This window comes from Phyllobates terribilis, unplaced genomic scaffold (assembly GCF_046119375.1).
Source record: "Phyllobates terribilis strain yellow unplaced genomic scaffold, ASM4611937v1 Scaffold_4__5_contigs__length_816908805, whole genome shotgun sequence".
NCBI lineage: Eukaryota > Metazoa > Chordata > Amphibia > Anura > Dendrobatidae > Phyllobates > Phyllobates terribilis.
Window position 1 is genome coordinate 757,649,399 of NW_027362764.1, and position 13,865 is coordinate 757,663,263.

Genomic DNA, 13,865 nt, shown 5'->3' on the forward strand with positions numbered 1-13,865 from the left:
TTCTAGTCTGGAATCACTCTACAGACTGTACTGAACTCTTTCTGCAGGAACTGCTAGGCTCTGGCTCGACTGCACTGAGTCCTTCTGTTTCTGAGCAGGAAACTGCTGAATCACTTTCTGGGCTGCCTGGCTCCACCTTCCCTTGATATATCCCTAACGGGCTCCCTCTGGTGGTCTGAGGTGGAAGGTGGAGGTGTGTGAATGCTTATGAGGGCCTTTTGTGGAGGAATCCATCAATGCACACTTCTAGGATCTGTGATACCAAGCGCAGCTGGGCGTCACATTCCCCCCTAGCAAAGCTCAGCACTCCAGGGCTGAAGTACATTTTTATAACAACAATTAAAAGTAACAATCTTCCCTTTATGGGAGGCACTTTGACTTAAACGTTGCATAACAAAAACATTATAACATATAAAACATTTTCAGCATTTCAATAATGGTGCTCCTTCCGGGGAAGCACCTGTCCAAGATAGGCTGGCCCAGCCGAGTCATCAGCCGTGGATGGCGGGGGTTTGCTCTCCTCCCCCACCTTGTGGACATTCAGGGTCATGTGTATGACAGGAGATACGGGTACTGCTGACGGGGCGGCTGCTTCGCCCTGCTCGGCGCCGAGCGCGGGTTGATCATCAGGGCGGTGAACCGGCATGTCGGCGTTGTGCTGTTCGTCGGACATTCTGGCGCCCCCCTAGCTAACCTGTGGCCTACCTTCGTAGTTTTTCTTCCGGTCGGCCGCAGCTCCGCAGGTGACGGTCATCTTCAGGACCTTGCGTCGCTTGCGTCCTACATCAGAGCGTTCGGCGACGCTCCTTACAGGACCTGGCGCTTCCTTGTTTGACGTCAAGGCGTGGGGCGCGTCCGGGGATTCGCGCTCTTTTGCAGGTATGCCCCTAAGTTTCCCACGGTTACGCCCTTCTTCTCGCTCGGCGGCCCAAAATGGCGGCAATCTTCACCACAGTCAAATATACAGTTCACTTTAATGAAGGCGCACAGTACCCGGTGGCAACGGGCATAACACTGCGGCGTTGCAGCGGGCACGGGATCCTGTTCGTGTTGCCAGAAGGAGATGACCAGCTCAGGGGATGGGGATGACTTGGTACCCGGGCCTTTGCCTGGCCTTGGGGATGTCGCGGTGGTCGGCTCCCGGGCCCGTACCCTGGGGTCACTCTTTAAAAGGGTGGTTGTTTGTTACTTTTATGAAAGTTCGTGACGCCACCTGTGGTTTCTGATGATAATCGCCAGCGCTGCGGCAGTCCACTGAGGCCGGTGATAAGGCAGCTCGATGGTATAGCTCCCCACAGGTGGAGCTAGGCCTCAGGGCAGCGTATGCAAGGGGAATGCAGGACAGGCGAGACCCAGCCGGGTCAGAGCAAGAACGGGGACGGACACAATAGTCACTTCAGTACATTTTACTGATGGAAAGTCTGGCACATCCCGGAGCACTATAGGGTGAAGGGTGCATATCAGGATCCTCCCCAATGAGCGGGTATAGGGCCTCCTGTTTCTTGCCTCTGCGTAGTAAGTTTCTGACCAGCCTGGAGCTAGGCCTAACTTTGTCTCTGTCCTGCGCTGGCTGACCTTGTGGTAGGGCCTTTTCTTGGAGTACACGCTCCTCAGCTTGCGGGGCCTATGTGTCTCCCGGCTCTGTTACGTATCAGCACTCTAGCGATCCTGGGACCTGTAGTTCTCCAGGGATTCCGGTTATGCCTTACTGGGTCGTAGAGATCCCGGTAAGCTTCGGACCCGGTGTCCGGTAAATTCTTCGGGGTGAGCTAATTAAGCTCCTCTGCCCCCTATGTACTCACTCTCCACTCGCCTTCGGCCTCGCTCGGGTCCCTCACTAGGCTACACACACTGCAGCCGGGACACTGCTCTTCTTCGCCGCTCTCAGAGTGTCGGCACACTCCTAGCTCTCTATCCTGAGCTCTGTTAGTTCTAGTCTGGAATCACTCTACAGACTGTACTGAACTCTTTCTGCAGGAACTGCTAGGCTCTGGCTCGACTGCACTGAGTCCTTCTGTGTCTGAGCAGGAAACTGCTGAATCACTTTCTGGGCTGCCTGGCTCCACCTTCCCTTTACATATCCCTAACGGGCTCCCTCTGGTGGTCTGAGGTGGAAGGTGGAGGTGTGTGAATGCTTATGAGGGCCTCTTGTGGAGGAATCCATCAATGCACACTTCTAGGATCCGTGATACCAAGCGCAGCTGGGCGTCACACTTTTTCTACTCTAACCGGTTTCACATATCTTAAGTCAATGATATTTTCCAGTGTTTCCCCTTCCCTGGTTAGTACTCAATCAAATTGAAAACTATATAAACGGGGGTAATAGATGGACATGGTAGACAAAATTTTACTTTAATGTATTAAAAATACAATATGTATGAAGGGATCACCATCATCTAGTAAAAGGGGTACATGACAGCAAGATGGAAGGAATATGTTCAATTTTTCTGCAGCACCCCTATAGGTGGAATAGAGTATTACATTGCAATTAATTGGCAATCTGCAATTAAATTATGCATGTTTCAGAGACAGAGCAATTGTCAGAATAGATGGCTGTCAGTTGAGCGATGGTACGTGTCTCCCGAATCCCCCATACACAGGAGCGCTCGCTCTATATTCCTATGGGAGAGTCGCCACAAGACTCCTTTGATGGCAGTTTATCTTACTGCGAACAAAAGGTTCAACAATCTGAAATTGGACATGCCAGAGCCAAATCCTCCCCAATATTATCTGTTGGGGGAGAGTCAGGAGGCCCCCATACACATTAGACTGTCGGACGAGACTAATGTGTGTGGCGTCCTTAAAGGGAGGAAGTCTTAAATGTAGTAATCTCCTCTGAATAGAATATTTGAAAAGGGGGTCTCCAAATCAGGCATCCCCCTAACAAATAGATTGCTCATTGCTTTCGACCAGAAGTAGAGTTGGTCCTGTTAGTAGCGTAGGTATATAGGCTGGAGAGGTAGCGATCACTACACTTTTCAGCACCACAGAAGCCCATTTTCCTTCTTGCCTCTGAAGAGAAGCAGCACCATCAATAGTTAGGAAAGGGAAGTGTGCAACCTATAGTGGCCTAAAGTGATTTGTCCCCTGACCCAGTAATAATGCCCCTAATTATCCGCCTAAAATACAAAAATGGCCACCAAGTGCCCCCTTTAGAAAGTATTACTGCCCTATCAAAATTGATGATGCTGCATGAATGTTCCCACCAAGAGTACTAATGTTAACTTTGTGTCATTCCTTGAAAAAAAAAATTATAAAATTTTATAGGTAAAGTTTATACTCAGCTTGCATACTTTTTTTTCTTCACACCCCTAAGAATTTTGCACTCTTGGTAACTGCCTCCGTGCCCAATAGCCACATTACTCCACTGCCTGTAGGCATCAATTTTTGCCACCTACTGGGTTGACAATTTTTACATAGCCAGGCCACAGAGGTGATTGGAATAACAGTGGATGCAGAGCTGAGTTACTAAGCAAGGACAATATAGACTAATTTGCCAGGACAAAGTCCTTAAACGGGTTGTCCGGCCTTGGTGTACAAGTCTACAGTTATTCTATGTGACTGCAGACTTGTGAATCCTCACGGAAGCGAGTGGTCATGTGACTGCAAGTATGCAATTTGCATACATCCAGCCACATTCCAACTAGACGTATCTGGCCTCGTTCAAGTCGCTTGAATTGAGTGAGACTATGCACGTCTAGTTGACATGTTACCGCATGTATGCAAATCACAAAATCAGATACTTGCAGTAACGGACCTACTGCTCACAGAACTGATACTAGACAATCCAGATGTCACGGGGATACCGGGACAGAGGGGGGCCAGAAGATCGCAGTGTCTGGTCACACAAATTCTTGCACTGATTAGAACTACTTCACCATCCTATTTAACAGTGCAGGTTTTCCCCTTGCTCTGTCATGGCAAGGGTTAATTAGTTCAGTTGATCTCCTGGAGCTCTCCATCCTGAATTGCCTCAGCTGTTCTGTGTTGGTCACTCCCCTCTGGTATATATGCTCTTCACTTGGCACTTGGGAATTGCCAGTGGTAGTGACGCGCCCCTGGGCCTTCTGTGTCGTGCGGCATCGCGTGCACGGGGGCTTACCCGGAGCCGGATCAGATGGGGGTAGTAGTCTCGTGGCGGTGACCCGGTCCGTGCCCAGGGAGTCAAACTAAGTGGCAAGTCTATTAGCAGTAGATGTTGGATGACTACGCCACCCGTTGAATGCAGCTTTGGAGCTGCCGCTGCAGGGCAGACCGCTGAGGCCGGTGGAAGGATGGTGCAGCGGGGATGGTATAACCCCCAATGGGAGGGGTATGGCCTCAGGGCAGCCGACGTGGATGATGGGGGTAGCAGGAACCACTCAGAGACGATGCGTGTAGTTCAGGGTCTTTACTGGTGACAAAGATAGACCCTCCCGGAGTACTTGCTAGCGATCGGGGCCTGGTCAGTCCTTGAGCAGATGGGATCTCCCCTGGCCCGGCGGAGTTGTAGGCCTTCCCAGCTAACTGTACTCTTCTGGCTACCTTGCCTGAGTGTACCGTGTGGTGCTCACCCGTATGGCCGGTGACTCGGGGCCTTCTATTGGCTTCCGCTCCACGATGGCGGTGCTGGTCCCACGCGTGTGACCGTGCCTTCGGGTTTCTGGGCCAGAGGACCTGCAATCCCCTGCCGGTCGGTTTCTGCTGCTGGGTAAGGATTAGTCCCCACAGCCTCGGACTCCGGGTCCGGTGATAACTTCTCAGTCAGGGCGAGCTCTGCAGCTGCCAGCCCCTGACTCCTTGTAGCACTGCTCCCACAGAGCTCCTGTTGTTTCTTCCCATAGCTGCATCTCTTCTCTGTCTCTACTTCTGGCATGGCCCAGGAGCTGGGCCCAGCCGGAGCCACAGCTCCCTGTCAGCCCTCCTGGCTGAACTCTCCCTCTGAACTCTCTAACCCTGCCTCAGCCCCAGGTTTATATAGGGGAAGTTCTTCCCCTCCCAGGACTGGGCAGGAGGTGTGGCATGCATAGGATTCCTGACCAAGAGACCTCCCACCTGCTCTCAGACATAACATTGCTGTTACTGTGGAAACCAGACCCCTGGGGTGCCACAGTAGTTCTACTACCTGGTTAGGTGTTGGAGGAGAAATTCAGTGCTTGGATAGTTATTCAGGAGATTTCTGCTTGGAGTTGGTTTGCATGCTTATCCTCATCCTCTTCTATCTGGTTTCTCCTTCCTATTCCTCCCCTGTGTTCCACTCTGTTGATTTGAGAGTATATTTGTATGATTGTAGTTTTCCTTCATCCCTGTCTGTCTACCCTTGTCTGTCTTGTTAGTATAATACTATACTCTTCAGCCTCCCTGGGTGGGTGGGGGGAACAGATAAGGTTTAAGATAGGAGCATAGCAAGGTACGTGACCCAGACTTCTCCACCTTCCGGGGTAATCAGGGGGACAGGGATAGACTAAGGTGCCCCCTAGTTCGAGGGATCAGGTAGGCGCCCATCTTCCTTAGTCACTAAGTGCCACCAGACTTGTGAATCCAGTGAGGATTCACAAGTCTACAGTCACATAGAGTGACTGCAGACTTGTACCCGAAGGCTGGACAACCCCTTTAAATTCAGGCACATAATCAGACACAAAAACTGGAAAGCAAAATACAGCATGAAGCAGTCCTCCTCTTTAGACAGAGCACTGGGGTCCAAACTCATATTCAAGGGACCTGAACAGAGGTTGGAGGGGACATGGAAGGGCTAAGAAATGTAAAAAGGAGGAGTAGTTTGGGGAAAAAAATATATAATTTGGCCCCCCACACTGTGAAAACAAAAAGTAGCAAAAGTTTCTGACGCAAATAATATAAATCTTTTACTCTTCAAATCACTTTGTGAACACAGCCTAAAAACACAAAATGATTTCGTTTTATGAGCAATTACTTCGGAATATAGAAAAGGACAATCAACACCTTTTAAAAGAGTTGCCCTTTTCTAGCTTTTATATTTTAGGGTCTTTTTTTTCCCATTCTTCTTTCCTTCTTTGACTAATTCCTGTGTGTCATATCTCTGCTCAGCCGCATCCTTCTCCATTGTGGCTCCTATCTGAGTCATTATTCCTGTTTTTCAAAGAGCACAGCATCGGTTTGGTCTCAGGTTGTCCTCTTCGAAGTGGAGTAAACAAGAAGGATGATTAAAATCAATACTCAAAAATACCATTCTCTGCAATGTAACCAACCACAATGTGCAAGCACAATGCCTCTATGGTCATCTCAATGCACAATAGAAATCTTAAAATGTCACGCATGACATGGTGCTCCTCGGTTTTGTGTGGACGTCCGGCACCTTGCTATGTTATTGACATCCAAATTTATCGAACATCACCCAACCTCTTGTCTGGGAGTCTTTGTGAAAGACACAGATAGATATGGAATCAAACCAATTTAGTAAGTGCCCCCCGCTTTCTTCTCAGGCACTTTACTTCTTATCAATTGAAAGGACCGTCTATTGTTAGTTAACAGCCTGAATGAGACGGTGACTTCTTCCTTCTCCTCCTCTTGGCGGTGAGTTTGTTGATGTGCTACACAATGGTCTGATTACTCATAAAAGGACAGCTGCCTCTCATAGACCACAAAGCAGCCTCTGCGGGTTATTTATAGCTGCTCATACCTTCTCCTATTCTTCTGTGTTCTCTTTTTTTGCAATAAATACAATTGCTTTATTGACACCGTTGGAGGAAATTGCTTGATACCATCATTAATTGATTGGAGTGTTTAACTATAGTAGACGTTATCTTAAAGAAGTGTTGAAGAGTTGAAGACTATGGGGATCCCACTAATTGGGATCGGACTGGTTGAATATTTGCACATTTGACCATCTTGTTTCACCCTAGCTATAAAAGGCCGGAAGCATCTTGTGACCTTATGGAAGGTTGAAGGGACATTATTTCAACAGTTATGGAGAGCTCGAACATGGGTCTACTACTCAATACAAAGAGGACAAAGATATTGATTACTGTCAGGTAAGACTGGGACTCGTCTGAGATGGACGGCGTTGAACTGGAAGTTGTAAAGGATTTCAACCTACTTGATCAATGGTCACTCAATATGCAGCGACGACACCGAAAGTCAATAGGAGAATGGCTATTGGCAAATCAACAATGAAGTCACTGAACAAGGTCTTCAAATTGAGGAACATTTCACTGGCAACAAAAACAAGGCTCGTACATAGTTTGGTCTTTCCTGTGGTAAGATACGCAAGTGAAACCTGGTAATAAAGGAACAAGACAGAAGAAGAAATGTGGTGCCGGAGAAAGATGTTATAAATACCATTGATGGCAAGAAGAATAAACAAATCAATTTTGGAAAAAATCAAACCAGACATGTCTCTTGAAGCAAGGATCACCAAGCTATGACTTGCCTACTTTGGACACATCATATGAGGAGAGCAATCACTGCAGAAAGGCATCATGGTTGGAAGAATAGAAGGATCAAGGCGAAGAGGAAAACCAGCAACTCGATGGCTTGATACTATTAAAATAATGGTGGAGACCTATCTAGGCTTGGGCAAAATTGATCTTCTTACAGATCGTTCATCCATCAAGTCATCACAACTCGAGATTGAGACGAAGGTGGTTAAATAAATCTTTCAACAGTTGCATTGTGCCTATCATAACATCCCTTGACCATCCTGGGAAAAATGGAAGGACCTGTTGAATTTCAGCCCATCAAACCCTATAGGTTTCTCAAAATTAAATGTTACCAGAGGATGTCTTATCCCACTCTTGCCAAAGGAATAACAAGCCAGTGTGGCCAACCACAAGTGTGGACCTTCGTACAATGTCTATGGATTATAAAATCATCCCCTGCAATCTACGACTGGAGGAAACAAGGATCGAAAAGCTTGGATTTATGTACATTTGACCCTAATCAACCAAAGACAAATTATGCCAGAAATTAGAGAAGAACGAAACGATTTCAGAAACATCAGAAACCCGTGTCCGCCAGATGAAAGCCCTACCAACCTCATGCTAGTTTCTGCCATCTCCAGCTCTTCTTTTCATTAGAATCAGAAGAGGTACCGGAGATGCCGGCAAATAGGAGGAGGTTCATAGGTCTCCAGTGGTGGACACAAGATACTAATGTGGCCGCTAGATCCTGTGAATCGATTCGTTCTCTACCAGAAATGCTTGGTAGTCAGTTTTATCACTTCGATCATTTTTTCGACGGGGATATATCACTTATATCAGTATTCGTGAGAGATGGTTCCCACAACAGTTTTGTTTAAGGGCGAGATGTGCATCCGCTGGATTCTTCTTGTGTCTTATGAATCAAGTCTAGGAAAATTATTAGCTCTCTTGAGTTATTGAATTGCTTAGGGAGATTCAGGGATGTAAGACATTTTCCAAATATTTAGGGCCTGATTCATGATTGCATTTGCACCATTTTTCTCTAGTTTTTGGTGCTTTTCGCATGTTTTTTAATTTATGCCTCATTCTACATTCAATTTTCTCCTTTTTAAAAGTTTATTCCAAGAGTGTTTCCTTTTTTTATGTTTGTTATTATGATCAAGCTTTGGGGTTTCTAGATGTTTTCTGGAGTGATTCATTGCAAAATTTTACTGTGAATGTCCTCCAGCCCACCCCATTTGAGGTGATTTTATGTACATTTTAGTAATAGATGCAACTTTTTGTGCTAAAAAGTCAGAAAACAGGTTAAAGACAAAAAAAAAAGAGCATTTATGATTTTACTCAAAAATTCATAAACCACATTTACCATTTTGAATAATTTGGCACAAAACACGATATGCAAGGAAACAAAGAGCTTGTAAAAAAACAAACGCTGCAAAATATTTAACGAAAACCAATTGCAAAATTTATTCTTAGCTTAATATACATGCATTTAAAGAAAAAGGAAAAAAAATGTCCCCAAAGGTGGCTATCCCTTTTTAAAGTATTTTTTTTAATGTATTAATATGTGACTGTGAGCTAATAAAAGATGGAACTGGAGTCTCATTTCACTATTCATATTCATTTTTTGCAGAGCGCAGAACCCAGCGGCGGGATTACATCTATCAATAAATAAGACTGCGCCGCTTCTTACAATACTTCTTACACGGATACAAGGAACCTAAGTTAATCAGCCGCCGTGTACTGTATGAGAAGTCATTTGCTGCTCCTGAACTAATGTATTTGTCTGGAATCCTTTGAGCGCGGCACATAATCCATCTTCTATTCAGCGCTCTGCACACCAATATAAACAATATTGCTGACAATATTAATATACAATATTATCGTCTCCCTCCTCTGTTTCTATAGCGACTATTTTAAGTTTCTTATTCAGGATTTTAATTTTTTTTTTCTAACAACAATTGTCAGATAGCTGCAGGGTGGATGAGAAAATATCAAAACATCCATTGCACAGTTCCGGATATTAAGCTGCAGACAATCGCTGCTGTTATTTTAAGTCTTTGTCATTACTGAAAGAAGGAGGCTCAAAATGTAGCATTTAGGAAATGTTATTCTGGAGAACATAAGCGCACTGCATACTTCTAGTATATACGCCTGCGCACAGACACTTGGCATTTACAAAAAAGAAAAAAAGAAGCCTCGCGGACACAGCACCCACTTATAGGCCAAGAGGTGTGGCAGAGTCATCTTGGTTTCTTGGGTGCAACTGGATAACATCCGAACCCTTCGCCACCGTTGTATCACATCCGACCTTCCGTACCTGGTGTATAACATCTTGCCCCTTACCCCCCCAGGGTATAACATATGGCCCATTACCCCCCCAGGGTATAACATCTGGCACCTTGACCCCCAGTGTATAACATCAGGCCCCTTGACCCCCAGTGTATAACATCCGGCCCCTCACCCCCGGTGTATAACATCTAGCGCCATTGCCCCTGGTGTAGAACATCCGGCCCCCTCGCCCCCCAGTGTATAACATCTGGCCCCCCACCCCTGGTGTAGAACATCCGGTCCCCTCGCCCCTAGTGTATAACCTCCGGTCGCCCCCGACCTGCCGTCTGCTTTTGCTAACAGGTGACAGATCGGCTGGTGGTCCATAGCTCACTGATACCAGCGCGGTCCGGTAATAGGAGCCTCCGGGGTAACAAGTCTGTTCCTGATATTTCTTCGTCCTGAATCTTCCCCCATCACCTGTGAGTGATATTATTGAGAAGTCGAAAGGAACCGCAGCAACTCAGCCACAAAGTGGAGACCCCGTAATGTTACAGAGCGGGGGGCCGGGTGCTGAGGAGCAGAGGGCAGAAAAGTCACCAACGCTCTGCTGATCCCATAACTACAGAGTTCAGACCTCCTCTGGTATCAGCACTAACACTGCGCCCCCGCCGGGAGCTTCATGGCCGATCAGCTGCATGCCGCCGTACATCACCAAGCACAATGCCGAGCATCGGATGGAGTGGTGTAAAGCCGCCACCACTGGACTCTGGAGGAGACGTGTTCTGTGCAGTGATGGAGCGCACTTCTCTAACTGCGTCTGATGGAGGAGTCTGGGTTTGGTGATTCCAGAAGGACGTTACCCCCTGACTGCATTGTGCCGCTGTACAGATGGTGGAGGAGGATAATGCTATGGGCTTGTTTTACTGAATTTGATTTAGGCCTTTTAATTTCAGTGATGAAAAATCTTGAATAATTGAAGCCTCCAGCTTTGTGGGAACAGTTTGGGGAACCACCATTTTAGTTCCCCATGACTGTGCCCAGTGCACAAGCTCCATACAGACATGGTTGGAGGAGTTTGGTGGTAGAACATGATCGGCCACACAGAGCCCCAACCTCAGCCCCATCCAACACCTTGTCCCAATATGTCCCAATATTTCTATCCATATATTGTATCTCCGTGGTTACAGACTACAGACCAGCATTGTGTAGTCTGATCCTGCAGTCATGTGTACTCCATTTTCTCTTCTACTGTCTGTAGGATATGCAAACGGAGGAATGCGGAATCAGACTAAAGAAGGTGTTTTGCTTTGTAGCATGCAGAAATGGAGCTCCATAAGTCTGCATAGGAGCTGCATACAGTAGCTGAGCACTTTACCACTGAGCACTGCCAGTCCCAGAGAAAATAAATGGAGTGGTGCGCCCACCACTCCTGGAATGGTGATGCCCATTTGCGGCCACCACTCCATTCTAACCGGAATTGGTGGGGGTCTCAGTTGTCAGACCCCCTGCATTCACCTTTCCACCCTTTTATGTACAGTATATACCGTAATGTCACTGCCGTAAAATCGACATATATGTGTTCATTAAGGGGTTATAAAAATCCTTTTGTTTTGTTTTTTTCCCCTGTCCTCATTATGTCTTTATTTGCATGTAGCTTGTGTTCTAACACTCCTGTGCAGGTTGTAAAATATCACGTTCTCTTCTGATAAGAGACTAACGCTTATGCTGGCACCTTGTAGAGAATTTGTCAAACGTCTTCTACCTGTGTAGTGTTATATGAGCATCTGCTGCACTCCTCCGTCTGATGCAAATTAACTGTTCATTGCTGTCGAAAATCAGCTAAACTTTTCCAGCAGGAGAAAAGAAAAACTTTTTTTTTTTTTTTTTTGCTTCCCGTTAAAATCAAACTAGTAATTTTAATTAGAAACACAACCTGTTCCCGACTGCTCTGGGAATCGTATTTCTTCATTTAGATTTGTAAAGAGTCTTCTACTCAGGTTCCTCCGAGATATGTTACGTTGGTTTATTCCCCTGTCTTAGTTTGTTGGTACGTTAATCTAATCAAATGTTATTCTCTATGGTCATATCATCAATTTGTTTTACTATAGCAGCACAGAAATCCTGACATGTGAAAGGATGAACCTATAGGAATTTGCCTCTTCGGCGGTCCGCCGGCAAATCAACTTGGTAATTGCAGAAGAGTTAACTTCTTGTCTTAGAAAAATCCTAGGTTGCCTTCCAGTATTCATTGGTTAAGGCTATATTTTGGGCAGGGCAGATCTCTTTGGGCTTCTGTAGCACCCTGAGGATTCGGCTGCTACAGGGGTATTGCACCTCACTCCAGAGGTGTGGTATTCCACTCCCGGGTAAGGATGGAGTGTGGAACTGAGCTCAGTAGGCTGCATGCACTACATACATCCCATTTCCGGGGGACAGATCAATGGTACTCCCACTAGGTATATGTGCAGGTACGACAGTGTCTGTCCCTGGCTGGAGTGGGAGGGGGGTGGAACATCCCAGTAGTGTAGGGGCAGATAGGGGGAGCAGTCTGGGTAATGCTAGGAGCTCATTGGGTGCTGGTCACCTGAGCTCACACATAGAGGGAGTATATAAGGTGGGAACCATCTTAGATCAGGGTCAGACAGGCAGACAGTTACCAGTCAGTCTGTTGTAGAGGGTCAAGCAGTCCTGAAAGAAGAGAGAGAGGAGAAAAGAAGGACCCAGAGAGAAAGACAGAGGGAACCCCAAGAGCCCAAATACAACCAGAAGGGTGAAGGGTTGACACAAGGGTACCGGATCCCAAGCTGGTGGAGGGCACTAATCCTCAGCCAGAGACCGGAGGTTGTGGGCAGGATCTTCCACGACCCCCCACTAAATCCACTGCGAAGGCACACCGAGTATAGGGTCAGGGAACCCAGAGACAAGGGTTTTACCAACAAGAGGCCCGAGGGAGCCGGACATAAGTGGATCCCTGGTGGGGAAGGCCAGAGAAAAGGAACGTCAGAAAGGGAGCTCAGGATCACGCTCCAGAATTACCTGGGGGTTGGCCGAGTCCAGGACCTGGTGGACGCAGCACGGCTCGGGCGGTCACTCAAGGCCGGAGTGACCAGCACAACAGCAGTAAGTAAAAACCCTGAACTGCACAGCCCGACTCTGAGTCTGATTACCATCCTCACTGCACCACCACAACCACCATCCTCTACAACTGACCCCCTGAGGCTATACCCCTCCCGTTGGGGGTTATACTACCAGAAGCTGCACACACACCACCAGCTTCAGCGGACCCTGCTGCAGCGGCGGCCGTATTGACCGCAAATCAACGGGTGGCGTAGTCGACACTAAAGAACATCCAGCAACATCTGTAGGACTGCCACACACTGAGTTTGACACCCTGGGCACGGACCGGGTCACCGCCACTCGGAGACTACAACCCCCATCTGATCCGGCTCCGGGTATCCCCCAAACAACACTGGCCCAGGGGGCGCGTCACTTCCACCGTTCTGAGGACCTAGTGGACATGCACTACCCTCCCTCTTCGATAGCTGGGTCAGAATCAGGAGGGGTGGAATCGTAAGGAAAGAGAATAGTCAAAAGATGAACCAAGTTCAAAATCAGGAATGTCCACTGAGAATATAGCAAGGCACACAAGTTCACAGAAGCAAGTCAAATGATAACTGGCAGTGGAAAGCAGGATTTCAGGAGCTTAAATAGCTTGCAGGATCACCAAGACCACACAGCAGAGAGCAAACAATAACAGAAGTTAACTCTATATTTTCCAGACTGGATGGAACTACAAGTCCCATAGGTCACAGAACTAGAACTGTTGCCCACAATGTGAGCGCCGCGCCACCTGACGACAGGAGCAGAGACACTGCAGGCAGTGGCACTGACAGGCAGGCACGGATACAGATGTCACCAAAGTCAGTTTAATACCTAGTTCCCCCCTTTGGCGTACATTGCTTTTTCATTATGCTTTAAAGGAGATCTGGCAGCAGGTTGAAAGTAGCCAGTTATCGTTCTTCCTGCTACTCCCTTGAGTAAGCAGTTTTTTGCTTTTCAGTAATCCACCATACGGTTTCAGAGATATGGAGCTTTCTATTTAGTGCTAATTTTTATGGTCTTTTCTATGGGGGTGTGGCTCACAGGGTAATTACAGAGTAGTCTACAGAGCCACACCCCCTTAGAAAAAAAACCCATAAATATGGCAGATTTAAA